The sequence below is a fragment of the Mus musculus genome, chromosome 14 (assembly GCF_000001635.26).
Source record: "Mus musculus strain C57BL/6J chromosome 14, GRCm38.p6 C57BL/6J".
NCBI classification, from domain to species: domain Eukaryota; kingdom Metazoa; phylum Chordata; class Mammalia; order Rodentia; family Muridae; genus Mus; species Mus musculus.
Genome location: NC_000080.6, coordinates 19984182 through 20000397, shown reverse-complemented (window position 1 = coordinate 20000397; position 16216 = coordinate 19984182). Strand labels below are relative to the sequence as shown.

Here is a 16216-nt window from a genome sequence, read left to right as displayed (position 1 = left end):
ACACACATGCACACACATGCACACACAACACACACACATGCACACACACAACACACACACATACACACACACACCACACACATACACACACACACACATGCACACACACATATTTTGTTAACAAGAAAACTGACAAAATGATTCAAAAAGAATTAGAAAGATTAAGTGTTTATAGAGACTGAAAAACAAAGAAAAATGCTTCAATAATATTCATAAATTAGATGCAAACATAGCTCATACCTCACAAAGTGGGGTGGCTGTATTAACCCAGACCACTGTTTCACCACTCTTACATTGCTCTTTGAAGAGAATCATATTGACCCATAAGAGTGTTATAGAAATTAACCTTTATACTTTCGGTTCTTAAATATCCCGCTCAATCGTAAATGGCAAGTCAAACAAAAGTGGCCACTCAGAGCCCATGTGTGAGACCTGGCCAGTATAAAAAGGATTTGCTACATTTTTAGTTATTTAATTTAAGCAGTCTGTTATACACCCAACCTTGTGGAACTTAGCATTATGTCATGGGGACTATGGAGTTCTAAATGATAGTTTTTAATAATTGCATTTATACTGATAAAGGGAATTGAAAACCAGAGAGGTTAAGAAACCTGACCAAATTCAACATAACAAAAGGTTACCCAAATCTGTGGGTGAAACTTTTGACCTCTTGCCATGGTGTGTATTAACAGGAAAAGAGAACCACAAAGAAGCACTAAGTATCCAGACACACAGTGATGTACTGTGATGACATTTTTACATGCATTTCTACGTCTTTGGATAAACACATGTTACCACAACCAGATGAAGTTACAGACTATATCCACGGCCCCAGAGGTTCTCTGTGTATTTTTCTATACAAAAGCTGTCACCACTTCAAACCCTGGGTCAGTCATTGTGGATTAGTTTGGCTTGTTTTCCATAGAATGATATATCTATTCTGTGTCTTCTTGTATCTTCTATGTTTCTCGTGTAATTGTGCAGCATACATGCACACTCTCATGTTCCGTCATTCTTTGAAGAGGTATTCCGTTAGGTGAATGTATAGTCAGGTTTGCTGAAGAATGTTTGAGTTATTTCTAATTTTGGCTATAATGAATAAAACCAGGAACGTTTTGGAAGCATCCCTGTGGATGCTGAGCTATCTTTCTTCCTGGCTGAGTACTCAGGAAATGAACCACTGGGCAGTGTAGCTTGGATCCTAATGCTAAGTGTGTCCCCCAAAACTGTTTGCAAGAGAGGGTCTGCATGTAGCTTCTGGGAACCTGCCCCCAGTTAATTCTGATTGGTAAATAAAGATGCCAGCAGCCAATAGCTAGGGAGGAGAGGCAGAGGCAGGACTTGTGAATCCTGGGCTTGGGATCAGAGGGGAGAGAAGGAAGAAGAGAGTTGCCATGCCTGAGGAGTGTGCAGGACTGGGAGGGAGAGCCATATGTAAAGGGATCGGGAGAGCGTGACCCAGAGGGCTGCTCAATTGGGTCAGAAGTAGCCAAGTTAGACATAAAAATGAATATGTAGTAACTTGGAATTATTGGGGTAGATTCTAACAGCATAGAGATTAGGCAGTTGCCCAGCTATAGCGCTAATTAAGGCATATTAAAATATAAAGGCTGTGTGTGTGTCCTTCATTTGGGAACATAAACCATTGAGGCAGGTGGTAACTCTGCTCTGGACTTTATTAAAAACATTAATACTACAGGGCAGTAGGTCATGCGCATTTTTAGTGTTCATAGGAACTGGGGTAGTGCTGAACGTTTTCCAAAATGATGGCACTCATTTGCATTCCCACCAGCAAAATTCCAGTACCTTCAGGTCACCATCAACGCTTGACGCCACCACTCTTCTTAGTTTTATCCACGCTATAGCATTAATAAGTGTAATACAGACAGTACGATAAATAAAGGAAATACTTTCACATACTACAAGATGCTAGAAACAAACTTTTTAAATCAAAAGGCCCCATAAAGCAAAGAGCACTAACCGTCTGGAACTACTGCGTGGCGTCACGCTTCCAATTTGAGTTGCTGCTTATGTAGAAGGGCTTTATGTGCTGAGGTAAAATTGTTCGTACACTCTGCTTCTCACATGGGCGCCGCAGTCCTGATGCTGTTCTCCATTTCAACCCATTCGATACAAATATTCATAATATTACACATCTTTTTTTTGGTAATTTAATATTATATACAACGGCTAAGTTAGGAATCAATACACTGCATACATTAAATAAATTTAACCAGAAATCCAAACACATCAAATTCAGATATCTAACTTCAGAGTGATCCCTGTTGGTGAAGCAGTAAACACTCAGTGTTCAGGAATGTTTCTGAATGCATTGAGGGTGTGCCTCCTTTTTTGTTGTTGTCTGTTCTGTACCAGTATAGCACAAGGACCATGTATTTCAGTCATGACACGTATACTAAAGTTCAGAAAATTAGTCGCCATTACTCCTGCAAGTACCACGCCTTTATATTTTAAACAGTCTACAGCATGTTTCTGAATCTGTTAGCTATCTTTGTTGCTGTTGCACAGACTGATACAATCTAGGATTCTGAAGGAGGCTGCCATCCATCTTCTACTAACCAGGCTTGAGATCTGCTCTGGCCTCTTTCCTCTGGAGGGTGAGATTTGATAGATGACTAAATTTTGGAAAAAAAAAAAAAAAAAAAAAGCCGAGCATGGTGGTGCATGCCTTTAATCCCAGCACTCGGGAGGTAGAGGCAGGTGGATTTCTGAGTTCGAGGCCAGCCTGGTCTACAAAGTGAGTTCCAGTCAGCCAGGGCTATACAGAGAAACCCTGTCTCGAAAAACCAAAACAAAAACAACAAAACAAAACAAACCAAAAAAAAAAAAAACAACAACAAAACTAAGCTGCCAGACTTCAAATATTCTTTTCATCACTTACTCACTCACCCACTTACTCACTCACTCACCCACTCACTGCGTGATCATTAGCAAATCACCAAAGCTGGGTGAATCTAGATTCCCACATCTCCAAGACCAGAGAGGTAGCTCCTACCCAGAAGGTTGAGAATTCAACATTATCTATAAAGCACTTGTGCTGGCACAGCAAACCAACTACAGATGTTTATGAAATAAAATGAGTCCAGAAATCCTGCTTCAAATATAGTCTTTATCATTTCTTTAAAATGTCCTCAAGAAGCCTCGTTAGCGCCGTAGGTAGCGCTTCAGTCTCATAAGATGTCTTCTTTGGGTTTCTTTGTGTCCCTTTTGACTGTTCTACCCTCTGTCCACACAATCTCCCACACCAACACCAAGTGTACCTGATACCCTCAACAGTGCAAGAGAAAGGAAGCAAGGGACTAAGGACAGATGCATCTGAATGAGTCTTCAGTGCACCATGCTGAGTCAGAGCCTCACTCAAGAGGCTAGAGACTGCTTAATTGACTCCGCTGGAAAAGGCAAAAACAATAGGGATGACAACAGGAAGGGATGACTTAAAAAGGGGATGAGAGAATTAGGGAACAGATGCCATCACTCCATATTTTTGTAACAACAGTGGGTATGCAATTGTATACACTGGTTAAATCTCACACAACTTTTTTAAAAAAGATTGATTTATTTTATGTATATGAGTACATTGTAGCTCATGTGGTTGCTGGGAATTGACTTTTAGGACCTCTGCTCGCTCCAGTCACCCCACTCACTCTGGTCAACTCTGCTCGCTCCAGCCAAAGATTTATTTATTACTATAAATAAGTACAATGTAGCTGACTTCAGATGCACCAGAAGAGGGACAGATCTCATTACTGATGGTTGTGAGCCACCATGTGCTTGCTGGGATTTGAACTCAGGACCTTCAGAAGAGCAGTCAGTGCTCTTACCCACCGAGCCATCTCACCAGCCCCCTCACATAACTTTTAAAGAGTGAATTTTGTTTTGCGGAAATCATCCTCAAAACAAATGGTAAAAGACCAAGATGTAGTACAGAGATATTTGTTTAAAATATAATAATGCCATGACATCTGGTTTTTTTAATTAAAAAAAAAAGTTTTTGATTCTTTGTGTCACATCATATACCCAAAGCCCACTCATCTCCCCATTTCCTAGTATCTGCCCTTTGTTTGTCCTTGCAATCTCCTGCCACCCCAATAAACACAACACACACAAGCATGTAAACATCTCATGGTGGAAGCTGTAGTGTGTCACAGTGTGTCCCACAGTACAGCCCTTGGTCCACACGTCTTCACTTTCAAACGTTCATTGCAATGCGTCATTGGTTTAGTCCAAGGTCTCTGGCTTTTGTGACACAATCAATATTGGATTTCTGGGATTCCTCCCATCCTGCAGTTTTGAATTGGCAGGACTGACTGGCCCTTTCACGAGGCTCAATAGTTCACAGATTATATAGATTTTAGGGTGAGCCAACTCAAAGCCTAGATAACAGCTGAGCTGGTCAGCTCACCATCTCTCCTTTATCTGAACCATCAGGTGTGGAGAGCTTTGGGTTCCTGCTTGGCAGGAATCTGACATTGGCCGAAGACGAGGAAATGGGCTTCAGGCAGGAATCTGACATTGGCCATGACAAGGAAGTAAGCTCAGGCAGGAATGTAATTTTAGGCTAGAACAGGGAAGTAGGTTTCAGGCACGATGAATATGACTTTGGGCTAGGACAGGGAAGTAGGCTCAGTTATCATTCTGACTAAGCACTCAGTAACAGTGATCATGGAACTCTGTTTATTGCCTTGCTTGTTCCATGACTATTTGTGTTTATTGCCTTGCTTGTTTCTTAACCTAGGACTCACCTTATTACTTGTATGTAATTAAAACGGTATAAAAGCAGTTTGGGAAAAAATAAACCCGCCTCAGCCGCAGAACTGGCTGGGGTCATGTTGTCTAATTGTCTTTCTTCTTTTTAATCCTCACTCCTGTGCTGGAGAAGCTGTTGACTGACTGAGCGGGCTTGGTCAATCAGGACGAGCTCTCTAGCACTACTCCAGTTGGTCCTCTTAATTGGCAGAAGGAAGTGTCAGCTCTTCTGCTCTCATACCCTGGGGTCTGGTTCACCTGCAGTCACCACTGCCAGCTCCACTGAGCTGCCTAATCAAGGTGCAGCGCCCGCTCTCCCAAGTGCTACAGCCTGTGAGGGGCTGGGCCTACTCTCCTTTTCTCACACCCCCAGGGCTGGCTGAGCCCAGGAGAGGTGCAGGGTCCTTTCTCCTTAGTGCTACAGCTGGTGAGAGGCAGGGCCAGCAATTCCTACGGACTACTGCCGGTGGCAAGTGGGAGGGGCAAGGGAGAGCATCACCCTTGAGCCCTCTCTACCTCATGGCAGATGAACCAGCTCTCCCTGGCTCTGACCCTTGGAGCTGGCTCCCTGCATCCCCTCCACCAGAGTGGCATCCCTTACTTCTTTACTTATTTATATTTCTTTATTTATATTTATATTTATTTTGTTTTTCAAGAGAGGGTTTCTCTGTGTAATAGCCCTGGCTGTCCTGGAACTCACTTTGTAGATCAGGTTGGCCACAAACTCACAAAGACCTGACACCTCTGCCTACTGAGTGCTGGGATTAAAGGTTTGCGCCACCACCCCTGGCTACGCTGGCATTCTTATTGCTCATTCCATAATGCAAACGTAGAGTCAGCATGTGTACAGATCCATGTCTAACTTCACACTTGGGTTGCTTTCTTCCGTTCTAGGAGCAGTGCTCTAGCAGACCTGGAACGTTAGTCAGGGGCTGGGTACTCTGGCAGACTCGCTCTTTGCTTAAGTAGTTGCTGTGCAACCATTAGAAACATTAGAATATTGTTTTGGCAAAGGTGAGTTCCTCTTGTCTTTTGAAATCAGAATTCTACCCAGGCAGCTTCAGCAAGAGCTGTGTGTTTCCACAAGAGATGGCAACCTGAAAGCCTTTGCTTCAGTTTAGGCACACACTACAGTTTGTTTTCTGCTTTACTCAAAAACAATTTTCATCCTTGACTTCTAATTCTTCTATTGCTGTGAAGAGGCAACTTATGAAAAAAAGCATTTAAATTGGGAGCTTGCTTACAGTTTCAGAGGGTGAGTCCACAGCCATCATGGTGGGGACCGTGGTGGCAGGCAGGCAGGCATGGCACTGGAGCTGTAGGTAAGAGCTTCCCTATGATCAATAAGCAGGAAGCATGGTGGCGAGAGGGGAGGAAGAGAGGGGTGGAGCTAACGGGAAATAGCATTGGCTTTTGAAACCTCAAAGACCACCTGCAGTGACACCCTTCCCCCAACCTGCCCACCTCCTAATTCGTACCAAACAGTAAATTTTATATAAAAAAGTAAGTTCCAACAACGGGGGACCAAATATATTATGAATGGCTAAGGGGCTCATTCTCATTCAAACTACTATGATCCTTTTTGTGAAGAAACCTTGTTTCTATCTGTGCTCCATGTATCTTTCTGGTGTCTCCCAGGACCTCTATGGATGCTTCTCTACAGAATCCAAATTCAACAGAAACTCAGAAGCAGGATCTTCAGCCTTTTTGGCTGGCATCCTCTTAGTTGGGTACAGGCTGAACTCTGATCTTTGGGTGCAGCCTAAGTTTTTCAGCTCCGAGATTTCTGAGGGTGCTCTCTTCCCTGTAGATGCCCCTCCCACTGGGCCCCACCCTCCTGAAACCCTCTACACTTTAAGTTTAGCTTCTTCATTTTGCTACCTGTGCCGTCCCTCATCTCACGATCTTAGACATTTAGAGGTGACAGTGGGTAAAGAGAAATGAAAGCTACCTTGATTGGTCTGTCCTACAAACAACCAGAACAGTGCCCCAAGCTTTCCAAGGACTGTAAATGACATCTCTCACATCACATGCCACAAGACAGCTTTGCTTCATTCTTCAATACTCTTTAGTTATGTTATATAGAAAAAATATCTCCTTCTCTTCTACCCAACAGCATTCTAAGCCTTAAAGCCAGCTATACTAGCTAACCACACGTATTAAGTCCCATGACATCATCTCTTATCTCGAACCACAGAAACCAGGGTTCAGTATGAACATCTGCATCTGTCCCAAGAGAAAATGTTACAGATATACACACCGAGGATTGGGAAAATACTTTCTTTGCTATTGGAACATGCATGGGTAGCTCTATATGAAGATCTACACAAGGTCAGCACTAGAGGAAAAGCCTCCTCCACATGAATAATTAATGCAAAGTTGCCCAGAAACTACTGGAGAGATACCCAGGAGTCTGTCTTGTAAGATTTCTCTCTCTAGGTCATTCTGATATTTGGCCAAGGTGGGAAACCCAGTGGTCAGTAGAAATTCGACCAGGAGGGCAAGCCTGGTACTGTTCCACCTCTGTTCATGTGGTCCTCTGAGGGAGGCAGTATTGGACTGAGCATTTTTCAGGCAAGAATGAGGAGGCTGAGGGGCAGGCCACCCTTCTGTAGGTGATGGAGTAGACTATTTTACAGAGTCCGCAATGACAGTTCAGCACAACTATTAAAAGCTAACAACGAAACAGTAAGGCATGGGAAAGAAATGAAGTAGGGAGGGAAGAGAAGCTGACGAGAAACGCCCTCTATAGGAATCAGTAAGTTCTAATGAAAACCAGACATGCGCGTGTAGAGGTAGGCATGGAGCCTATGGAAAAGTGGACTTCAGGGCTGTGCAATGACAGCTGAGGGTCTATTCTGTTTTAGGTGGAGTCTTGCTACATTAGCCCAGGCTAGCCCCAGACTCTCAGTTCTCGTGCCTCAGCTTCCAATTGCCCAAGTGAGATCTTAATGACAGCCTGGAGAAAATGAAAATGCTATCAAGAAAGAATAAATTGTTTACAAAATTAGTATAACCTTTAATATGAGTTAACTGTTCACACAGAGTTATGTTGGCAACCCCACCAATTAAAACATGATGGGCTTCTGAACACTCCTTTTAAGGATGTGCATAGCCCACTGTGCATTATTTTCCTATTGTCTTAAAAGCCTCCTTCTTGTCTAACCTAGATGACAACTGTGATGTCATGCTTATTTCTAAACCATAATGAAAGGAAGATTTTGGAAAAATCCTTTCAGAGCCTGAACACAGAGAGCTTATTCAGATCTAGATGGCTGGGCTGATAATATCTAGTCTAGACATAGAGATCCATGAAAGAAAGGTACAATTAGAATCTTTTAATTCAAAGTGGGTGTCTTGAAATACGTTTTCTGAAAACCCAATTTTAATGTGTTATTTTTGTAAAAGGAGAGGGCACAGACTTTCTCAGGAGACTAGAACATCTCATTGTGTCCAAGCTGTGCCCACCAATGATTGAATCTGTGATTGGCAGGCAGAATTTCATCTGTAGCAGCTGCAGGGCTCTGCATAGCAGAGGCACAAATGCTGAGGGGCTGGACATGGACAAGCTGGGCGTGGCTTCTCTGCGGTACTGCCAGAATCTGCACAGACACAACGTTATTGAACACCAAGGTGATTTGGCTTATGCTGCTAAAGGGATGCCCTGTGCTTGACCTGTTTTCACAAAGGATAACCACTTAGGAGAATTAAAGGAAGAAAAGGAGGTCTCCTCCTCTGGAAAACTCAGTAATCTTGTTGTCACAAAGGTCACAGGCTGTGACACGGCTGCTAAAGACCCACTGGAATCATTATGGAAAGGAAGAGATCAACAATCCAATTAAGTTATAATAAGCTGAACTATTTCAGGTACTTTTAATCAACATATTCCTTTCTCTAAGTCTTAAGGAAGGTCTTCAGGGCTGAGAGAGGGGAAGAATAATGTTAATGCAAATGAACAATTGCTGAATGGATTGAATGAACCCGGGGCCTCTTTATTGCTTTATTTCCTAGGACCTCATCTCACGCCCCCCAAACAGCTGACCATCAAATTCTTCCGAAATGTTCAAGTATCAGGAGTGCGGTTTTATAAAACGGTGGTATAATATATGGGAGAGAGCACCCCAGCAGGCCCAGCCAAGGTGTTCCCCTGAGGAATCACCACCATGTGGCAGACCTAATGCAAAAGGAAGTTTATTGGCGGAAGGGAAGGGAACCTGGAAAAGGGGTAGAGGCAGAGAAAAGAGGGGTACAGAGAAGGACAGAATGAGTGAGAAGAGAGGAAGAGGCCAGCCAGGGACAGGTGGAGGAGAGAGAGAGAGAGAGAGAGAGAGAGAGAGAGAGAGAGAGAGAGAGAGAGAGAGAGAAACTGAGCAGTTCTTATATGCCTGGTTGGCCCATACCTGGCAGTTGGCTATACAAGCTATTGCTAGGTAGTAGCTGTTGGGCGCAGCCTAAAGGAATTGCTAACAGCCAGTGCCTAGATTACTGTCTTCCATGGCTCTTCTGTTTACATTGATTGACAGAACCAACCCACCTCTTCCATCCTCATTGTGGTCCAACTGACATGATGCCAAATCTTTCCTACCACACAGTCAGCCGTGTTCTGGCCTACCTCATGCCTCTGATCCACCAGTTTCACCAGCCCACTCAGCCCCCTTTCTCTTCCATCACCCCAGTTCTCTCTGTTGCTCAGATTCTCTTGGTAACCCAGACAAAGTAAATTGATCTCCTGTGTGTCCTCCCTTCCCTTCCTCCCTCTGTGCCTCTCCACAATGCTTATATGGCTATCCCCAGCTATTCAATTGGTTTGATTGAAGACATTCAACCCATTGAGGTAAACACAGGGACTAATTTTAACTTGCTAATGGCTGCTACCAACTGTGTAACTGTGCTTCTCATCTGTTCTTTTGTCTCTCTGGGCAGCAGGCTCCTACAACATTTTGTTCTAAGCCATAACTCTTCAGTCACTTGCACTTGTTAAAACACTTTGGTCTTGTAAACTATTGCATATTTGGCTCAAGTTTCCCTCCTCCTCCAGGGAAGGCTATATGAAGCAACTCAGTGGCAGATCCATCTCCCTTCTTTCTCATGGTGTGTAAAGTAGGAGAGGAAGAGAAAGAGATCCCTGGACCCCCGGTTTCTTCACTGCCTTTAGTGGTGGTAAGGCTGCTGAAGTTCTGCCCCTCTTCAAAGCTGGGCTCAGGAAGATTATCCTATAATGAGGAAACAACGTGAGAAGGCCTGAAACCTCCACTGAAGACAGCACTGACCAAGTCTCCTGTTCAAACTCGGGAGATGGCTCCAGGAATGTGAGCAAGCAGACTGACTGAGGTTTAGATCTGTCCACAACACCCACTTAAAGCAAGCAAGCAAACAAACACACATCCAGCACTGGCAAGCAGAGGCAGGAAGATCCTAGAGCCAGGGTTCTTCACCTGTGGATTTCGACCCCTTTGAGGGTTGAATGACCTTTTAACAGGAGTTGCCTAAGACCATTGGAAATATCAGATATTTACATTACAATTCATAACAGTAGCAAAATTACAGTTTTGAAGTAGCAATGAAAATAATTTTATGGTTGGAAGGTCACCACAAATGAGGAGCTGTATGAAAGGGTTGCAGCATTAGGAAAGTTAAGAACCACTATCCTAGAGGCTCGAGGGTTAGCCAGCCAACGGGTGAGTTCTGTCTCAAAAAAACAAGTTGGAGGGTCATAGAGAAAGACGCCTAACATCAGCCTCCACGTGCAAACACATATCAGCATGCACACATGCACACATACTCACACATGTACTACAAACCCTTCCCAAAGTTCCCTAACCACTACTAACTCCTTCCAAGGCGAATAATCAATTATACCTTACAGCTGACCCTAAAATAGAGGCATCACTCCATGCCCAATGCTATGCACCCCCCTTCCCTTCTTCCCATAATGTTTTCATAAAGCAAACTGGAGCTCTAGTGGATTTTATTGCTAGAGAATCTCACCTATCAGAACTATAGAAAATGTAAGAGAATCTTGAAAATGAAAATATGTGCTCATGTACTTAGGTTTAAAATATCATGCAAGGAATCTCATTTACTGTGAGTTCTTTCTTTATCACTTTCTTGTCCCTTTTGGCTTTTTTCAGGAATTTGTCTATGGAATCAATTAGGGAATCTTAAAAATTATACAGCTTTAACCAAAAATAAAAATCGATGTATTTTATATTGGATTTTTAGAGACAATCTGGCCTCATGTTTCTCAAAATATGTTCTAAAAGCATAAGCGATGTTCCGAGAAGACTGTTCAGTGGTCGACTATATCTGAGAGACACTGTGTTCTCTAGATTTCTCTCTCGGCACATCATCATAGCTATTGGAATATCAACAAACCTTGACAGATCCTGCACTAAGTAAATCCGATGGACACTGCACAATTTGGAATTTCACAGAATCATTAAAGCTCTTAGTTTCCTTTCCCAACTTCGTATCTTAATTACTTTAGTATTGCTGTAATGAGGCACCATGACCAAGGCAACTTACAGAAGTCTATTAGGGGCTTACGTTTTCAAAGGTTTAGCATCTATGACCATGGTTGGGAGCTCAGCAGCAGGAAGGCAGGCACTGTGCTGGGATATGTAAGCTAAGACACAACCAGAAAGCAGAGAGGGAGACACTGGACTTTTAAATTTTCAGTGATATACTTCCTTCAACAAGGCCATACCTGCCAATCCTTCCTTGTGGGTCTCCCAGTGGGCTGATTCGGTCCACGAGGGCAGTGGAAGCAGAGGCGGCCAGCAAGGGTTCCGAAGCCCTGTGAGTGCATACGGTGAATGACCACACAGGACCACTTGTCAGTAGGCAGATCAGCTTTACTTAGGGTGACACAAGGCTTATCAGGTTTTGGGGGACTGAGGGCAGGGACATTCAAGATGGGCAAAGGCTGAGGACTTAGAGTACCTAACATACCTCATTAACAGGGTGGAGCATTTCAGGAATCTCGGGTGTTGGCTGAACAGGTTTTTAACTGGAGAAAGGAATTTGATCCTATAAAGTAACTGAGACTGTGTGACATTCTTCAAGTAGAGGTGAGATTCTGGGCTTAGAATTCCTCAGACAAGGTCATAGAAGGAAAAACTCTGTTAATGAAGGGAGTCTCCGATTTTGCCCTGAACCCCAGAAGGCTATCCGGTCAATGGTAGACTTCAACCTTAATTAGCAGTTTTTCCATGTTTCCCAAACAGTTCTACCACCTAGAGACCAAGCATCCAAACATATGAGTGTATGGGGATAATTTTATTCAAACCACCACACTATGCGACACCCAGTGATCCAGTCTGGGACAGGGTAACATTAGCATGGATACTAGAAAGGATGCAGGAAGTGCTCCGACAGAGAACTCTCTCCAGCCACATGTTCTATCTGGGCATCATGGCTCAGGTACCAGCATCTAAAATAGGAAAGGTTGGCGCCCCTTGCTCCATCATCTCCGATTAGAAGACTCTGTGGTCCCAGCAGGTCCTCTGTGTCCACTTTAGCAAACCCAGGAAGTTCTACCAAGTTAAGTTTTAGAAACGTATGAAGCACTGTCAAGAGGCAGGAAGATATTTTACAGAAAAGAAAAAAAAAAGATGTAAAATCATGTACTTCTGAAATATGATGATGAAAAGTCCAGATGAATTATCAATAATTTTAGGGTTTTACATACTTAAAATATTACAAAATATATTTTACATTTTCTCTCAAACTAGTGTACTATGGATTTACTAAGCACAAGATAAATATTCAGGCTATGATAAGTAATCTAGATTGACCAATTTTTGGTATGCAGTTTTAAGCAAGGAGTTACATATCAACAAAAGGGAGACAAGTAGTTACTAATTTGTCTTTAATTTTACAAAATGATTGGATAGAAATAAAAATTCCACATGACCAAACGTAAAATGAAAACGTTTGGAATCTCAGCTCTGTTTTTTTTTTTTTTTTTTTTTTTTAAAGTTATATAAGCAAAAGCATTGTGAAGAGGATCCACAAGACCTATCCTTTTGTTTGGTGTGGAATCCAGCCGACTAAATCTTTCAGATTTCTTCTGGGTGGGTCTGATTGCTGGTGGGCTCCAGCCACCTGAGAAAAGCATCTGTCTTCCTGTCGCCATGCCAACTGCTCGGGATTTCCCCCTTTCTTTCCCATTCTTCCCAGCCATGTGGGAAGCTACACATTTCCCCACCTCGGGAGGAGCGCTACTTCTAACTACATTTGGCTCTTTCCCTCGCCTTTTGTGTGAGGCAAGACAACTGGCAATGAAATTGTCTTTTGGAATATGATTTTTCGTTCTGTTCTGTTTCCTAGCTTTTCTTACTGACGTCTTTGTGTGGTAGAGCAGGCTGGAATCCCACTGCATTTACATGGCAACCAGGAAATCAGTCATCCGACGTTGCCATGGTAACCAGAGGGGGATGGGGGAAAAGACCATTTATCACAGTGGGCTGTGTCCCTTGTTAGAAGCTTTCAGAATTTTTTAGACAAAGGTCATTCTGAAAACAGCAACCAAAAGAAAGAAAAAGGAAGGAAGGAAGGGAAGAAGGAAAAGGAAAGAAAAGCAGAGAAAGGAGAAGAAAGAAAAAGAAAAGAAGCTCGCAAACTCTGGTATGGAGACAGGCCTGTGCTGGCGCCAGCATCATGCAGCCGGAAGGTGCCGAGCCTGTGGCAGATGCCACAGAGAGCAGAGGACTTCCCCTTCTCCTCTGCTGCACAGGACACAGGGCTCTGACAGGTCAAGTCAGCTAAAGGAAGTTTTCTAACCCCAGGCTGCCTGAAGCTCGCAGCCTGCCGGGAAAGGCAGGTATCCCTGTTGCAGGAGGAGACTTTGCCTCGGTGTGGTACCGCTCTAAGTTTATGGCTGCAGTGCAAACAGAGCTCTGGGTGCTGGCCAGAGAAAAGCAGAAGGGTCTTGTTTCCTGTCACACGTGTTAGTAGTTGAAAGTAATCAGCTTTCAGATTCAAAGTGGATTTGGCTAAGTATTGTGATGTGTTTTTTATAGGCCTGGTCATTAGAGTCTTCAAGCGAGGAAGCGAGGAGGAAATGTGACAGAATCTATTTACTGGCAGATAGATGTTTGGTGACAAAGAGGAGTCTGAACCCCCATCAGGCACAGATTTCCCTTCTGGGTTTACTGGTGTGACTTTTAGAGGAAGACTGTCACACAATAAAGTGGAAGAAACACTCTTTGCTTTTAAAAGTCTTTTATTGGCAACACGGGAACAAGCCAAGAGATAGGAGTAGAGCGTTGGTGTGGCTGTAAAAGCCCTTTTCTTGTAAAATAAAGTCTTCCTTTAAAAAAAACAAAGCGGGTTGTTCTTTTCCTGTACCAGCTGAGATGAGGAAATTGTTGGCTTTCTCCTCCTCTCTGCACACTCTTCCGCTTCCACTTCCCCCTCTGTTCTCATCTCTGCACACCGCTCTGGCCTCCATCACTCACTTTCAACCTTTCATCCCCCTCCTCTCCTTCTCTCTTGTCCAGCAAATTCTCACAACCTTTATTTGAACACATACCCTGACTCTCTCCTCCATGCCTGTATTATCTGTCATCCTGAGCCATGCTTTCTAAACTAAAGTAAAAGTAGCCCAGGTTGTGGCCCAAGCCTTTGATCCCAGCCCTCGGGAGGCAGAGGCTGGGGGATTTCTGATTTTGAGGGTAGCCTGTTGTACAAAGCATTCCAAGACTGCCAGGGCTGTTACACAGAGAAAGCCCATCTCAAACACATACAACAACAAGCCAAAAAACCCGTGGGGGAGGGGCGGGAAACTTCTGATTGTAGTTGCAGTTTCCCTTTTTAAAACCTTCACTCTTATCGGGTAGCTCAGACCCTGCCATGGCCATCAGCCTGTTCCCCACGCCACCCCATGCCACCCCACTGCTGTGCACCGTGTTCACTAAATCACCATCCACCACAAAACCCGTTCAAATGTGGCTCCCGACCACCTCCCCATCCCTACTCCCCAGCTCTCTCCTGCATTCCTTCCCCATGTTCTCCCTTTGGTATTCCTTGAAAACATCTGCTGACCCCAGGGTTAGCACTTGTTGAACACTGTGCCCTAGAAACAGAAAGAAGGCTTTCTCTCACTTCCTCCCGGTAATCTATGCAGACAGCCTCCCCTACCATTCGTTTAAACTAGTCTGGAATCAAAAGGCAGGCAGTTTTGCAAGAGGGAAGGGACTGGTCACAATGGTGTGTGGAGGGTTAAGGGAACCACAGCAAGATCCAGTGTCACATGCAGACTTGAAGGAGCTGGTGTGGCAGGAGCACAGACAGCTGCAGTCCTGGAAACAGCAGGCACGTCCAGAGGACTTGTGGCTTTTGTGGAAGGAAATCAGAACCAAAGCAGTGTGGTAAGGAACATGCTGACCTCACTTGCAGCCCATTGGCCAAACGCTGATGAAAAGCAGAGGCAGAAAGAGCCACATACAGTGTTACCGCATAGCGACTTCTCCCCAACACACAGATGCTAGAAACAATAAACATTAACCATTTCTTGCAGTGTCTGTGAGTCATGAATTTGGGAGCTAGTCTTTGTAGCTTCAGGCCCCTTCTCCTGTTATAGTATAGTCAGGATGTCAGTTGTTTGAAAGCTTGCCCTGATTGGAGAGTCACTCCCAAGGTGGCTCACAAGGCTTCAGGTGGCTGCTGGCTCTTGACAGGAGATCCGGGAGCCTTTCTCTCGCCACAGAGCCTTGAGTGCCCTCACAACCTGCCACTGGGACTCACCAAATGGCTGACTCGAGAGGCCAAGCTGGGGGCTCTAGAGCATTTTGTGGCTTACCCTTAAAAGTCACACAGCTAAGTCAGTGCAAGGAGGAGACAGCTGAGTATGAGCAGGAGACGATAAAGAGTCAGGACTAAAGACCCATCTTGAAGATCCTGTAGGCAGAACACAGAGCAAAGAAAACTAGGAATGAATCAGAAGGTGTGGGGGGAAGAGAGAGATCAAAGAAAAAAAATCAGCATGGACAGCACCCTTTGAAATTCCTCTTACTTAAAATAGACCATGTGTCCCTGCCCCTCTGAACCCTTTTCTTCTCCTTCGCAGGGTTTAATGTATCACAGTGTACATATATTTATCCGATAACTATTTTCTTTGTTGATTCCCTTTGATTGTATACACGTCGTGAAACAGGCGCCGTATTCTGTTTCCTAGGAAGATCCTAATAAGTATTTGCACGTTTGAACGTGTAATTATACGCAATTTTAGAGAAAAAGTAAGTGTTTCTAAACGACTAATTCCAGCAACATTTCCATCCCTTTTAAACTGAATTTATTTTCTCCCTCCCCACAAAAAGAGTAAAAAATACCGTTCAGTGAACGCGCTTCTCTCCAGCGCCTTGTCAGTGGCTTCATTACCTGCTGCCTATTTTACCTCCTCTGTTTCTTTGACTCTCCTTTGAAAATAGCATTGATTTGTATTGCA

The 16216-nt window shown here is 43.9% G+C and overlaps 1 annotated feature.

Moving 5' to 3' along the window:
• Positions 12333-15936: an enhancer, noted in NCBI's record as "VISTA enhancer mm1498". NCBI's record gives its function as "enhancer in: hindbrain (rhombencephalon)[3/5] | midbrain (mesencephalon)[4/5]" and the evidence as "EXISTENCE:transgenic organism evidence [ECO:0001131][PMID:17130149]".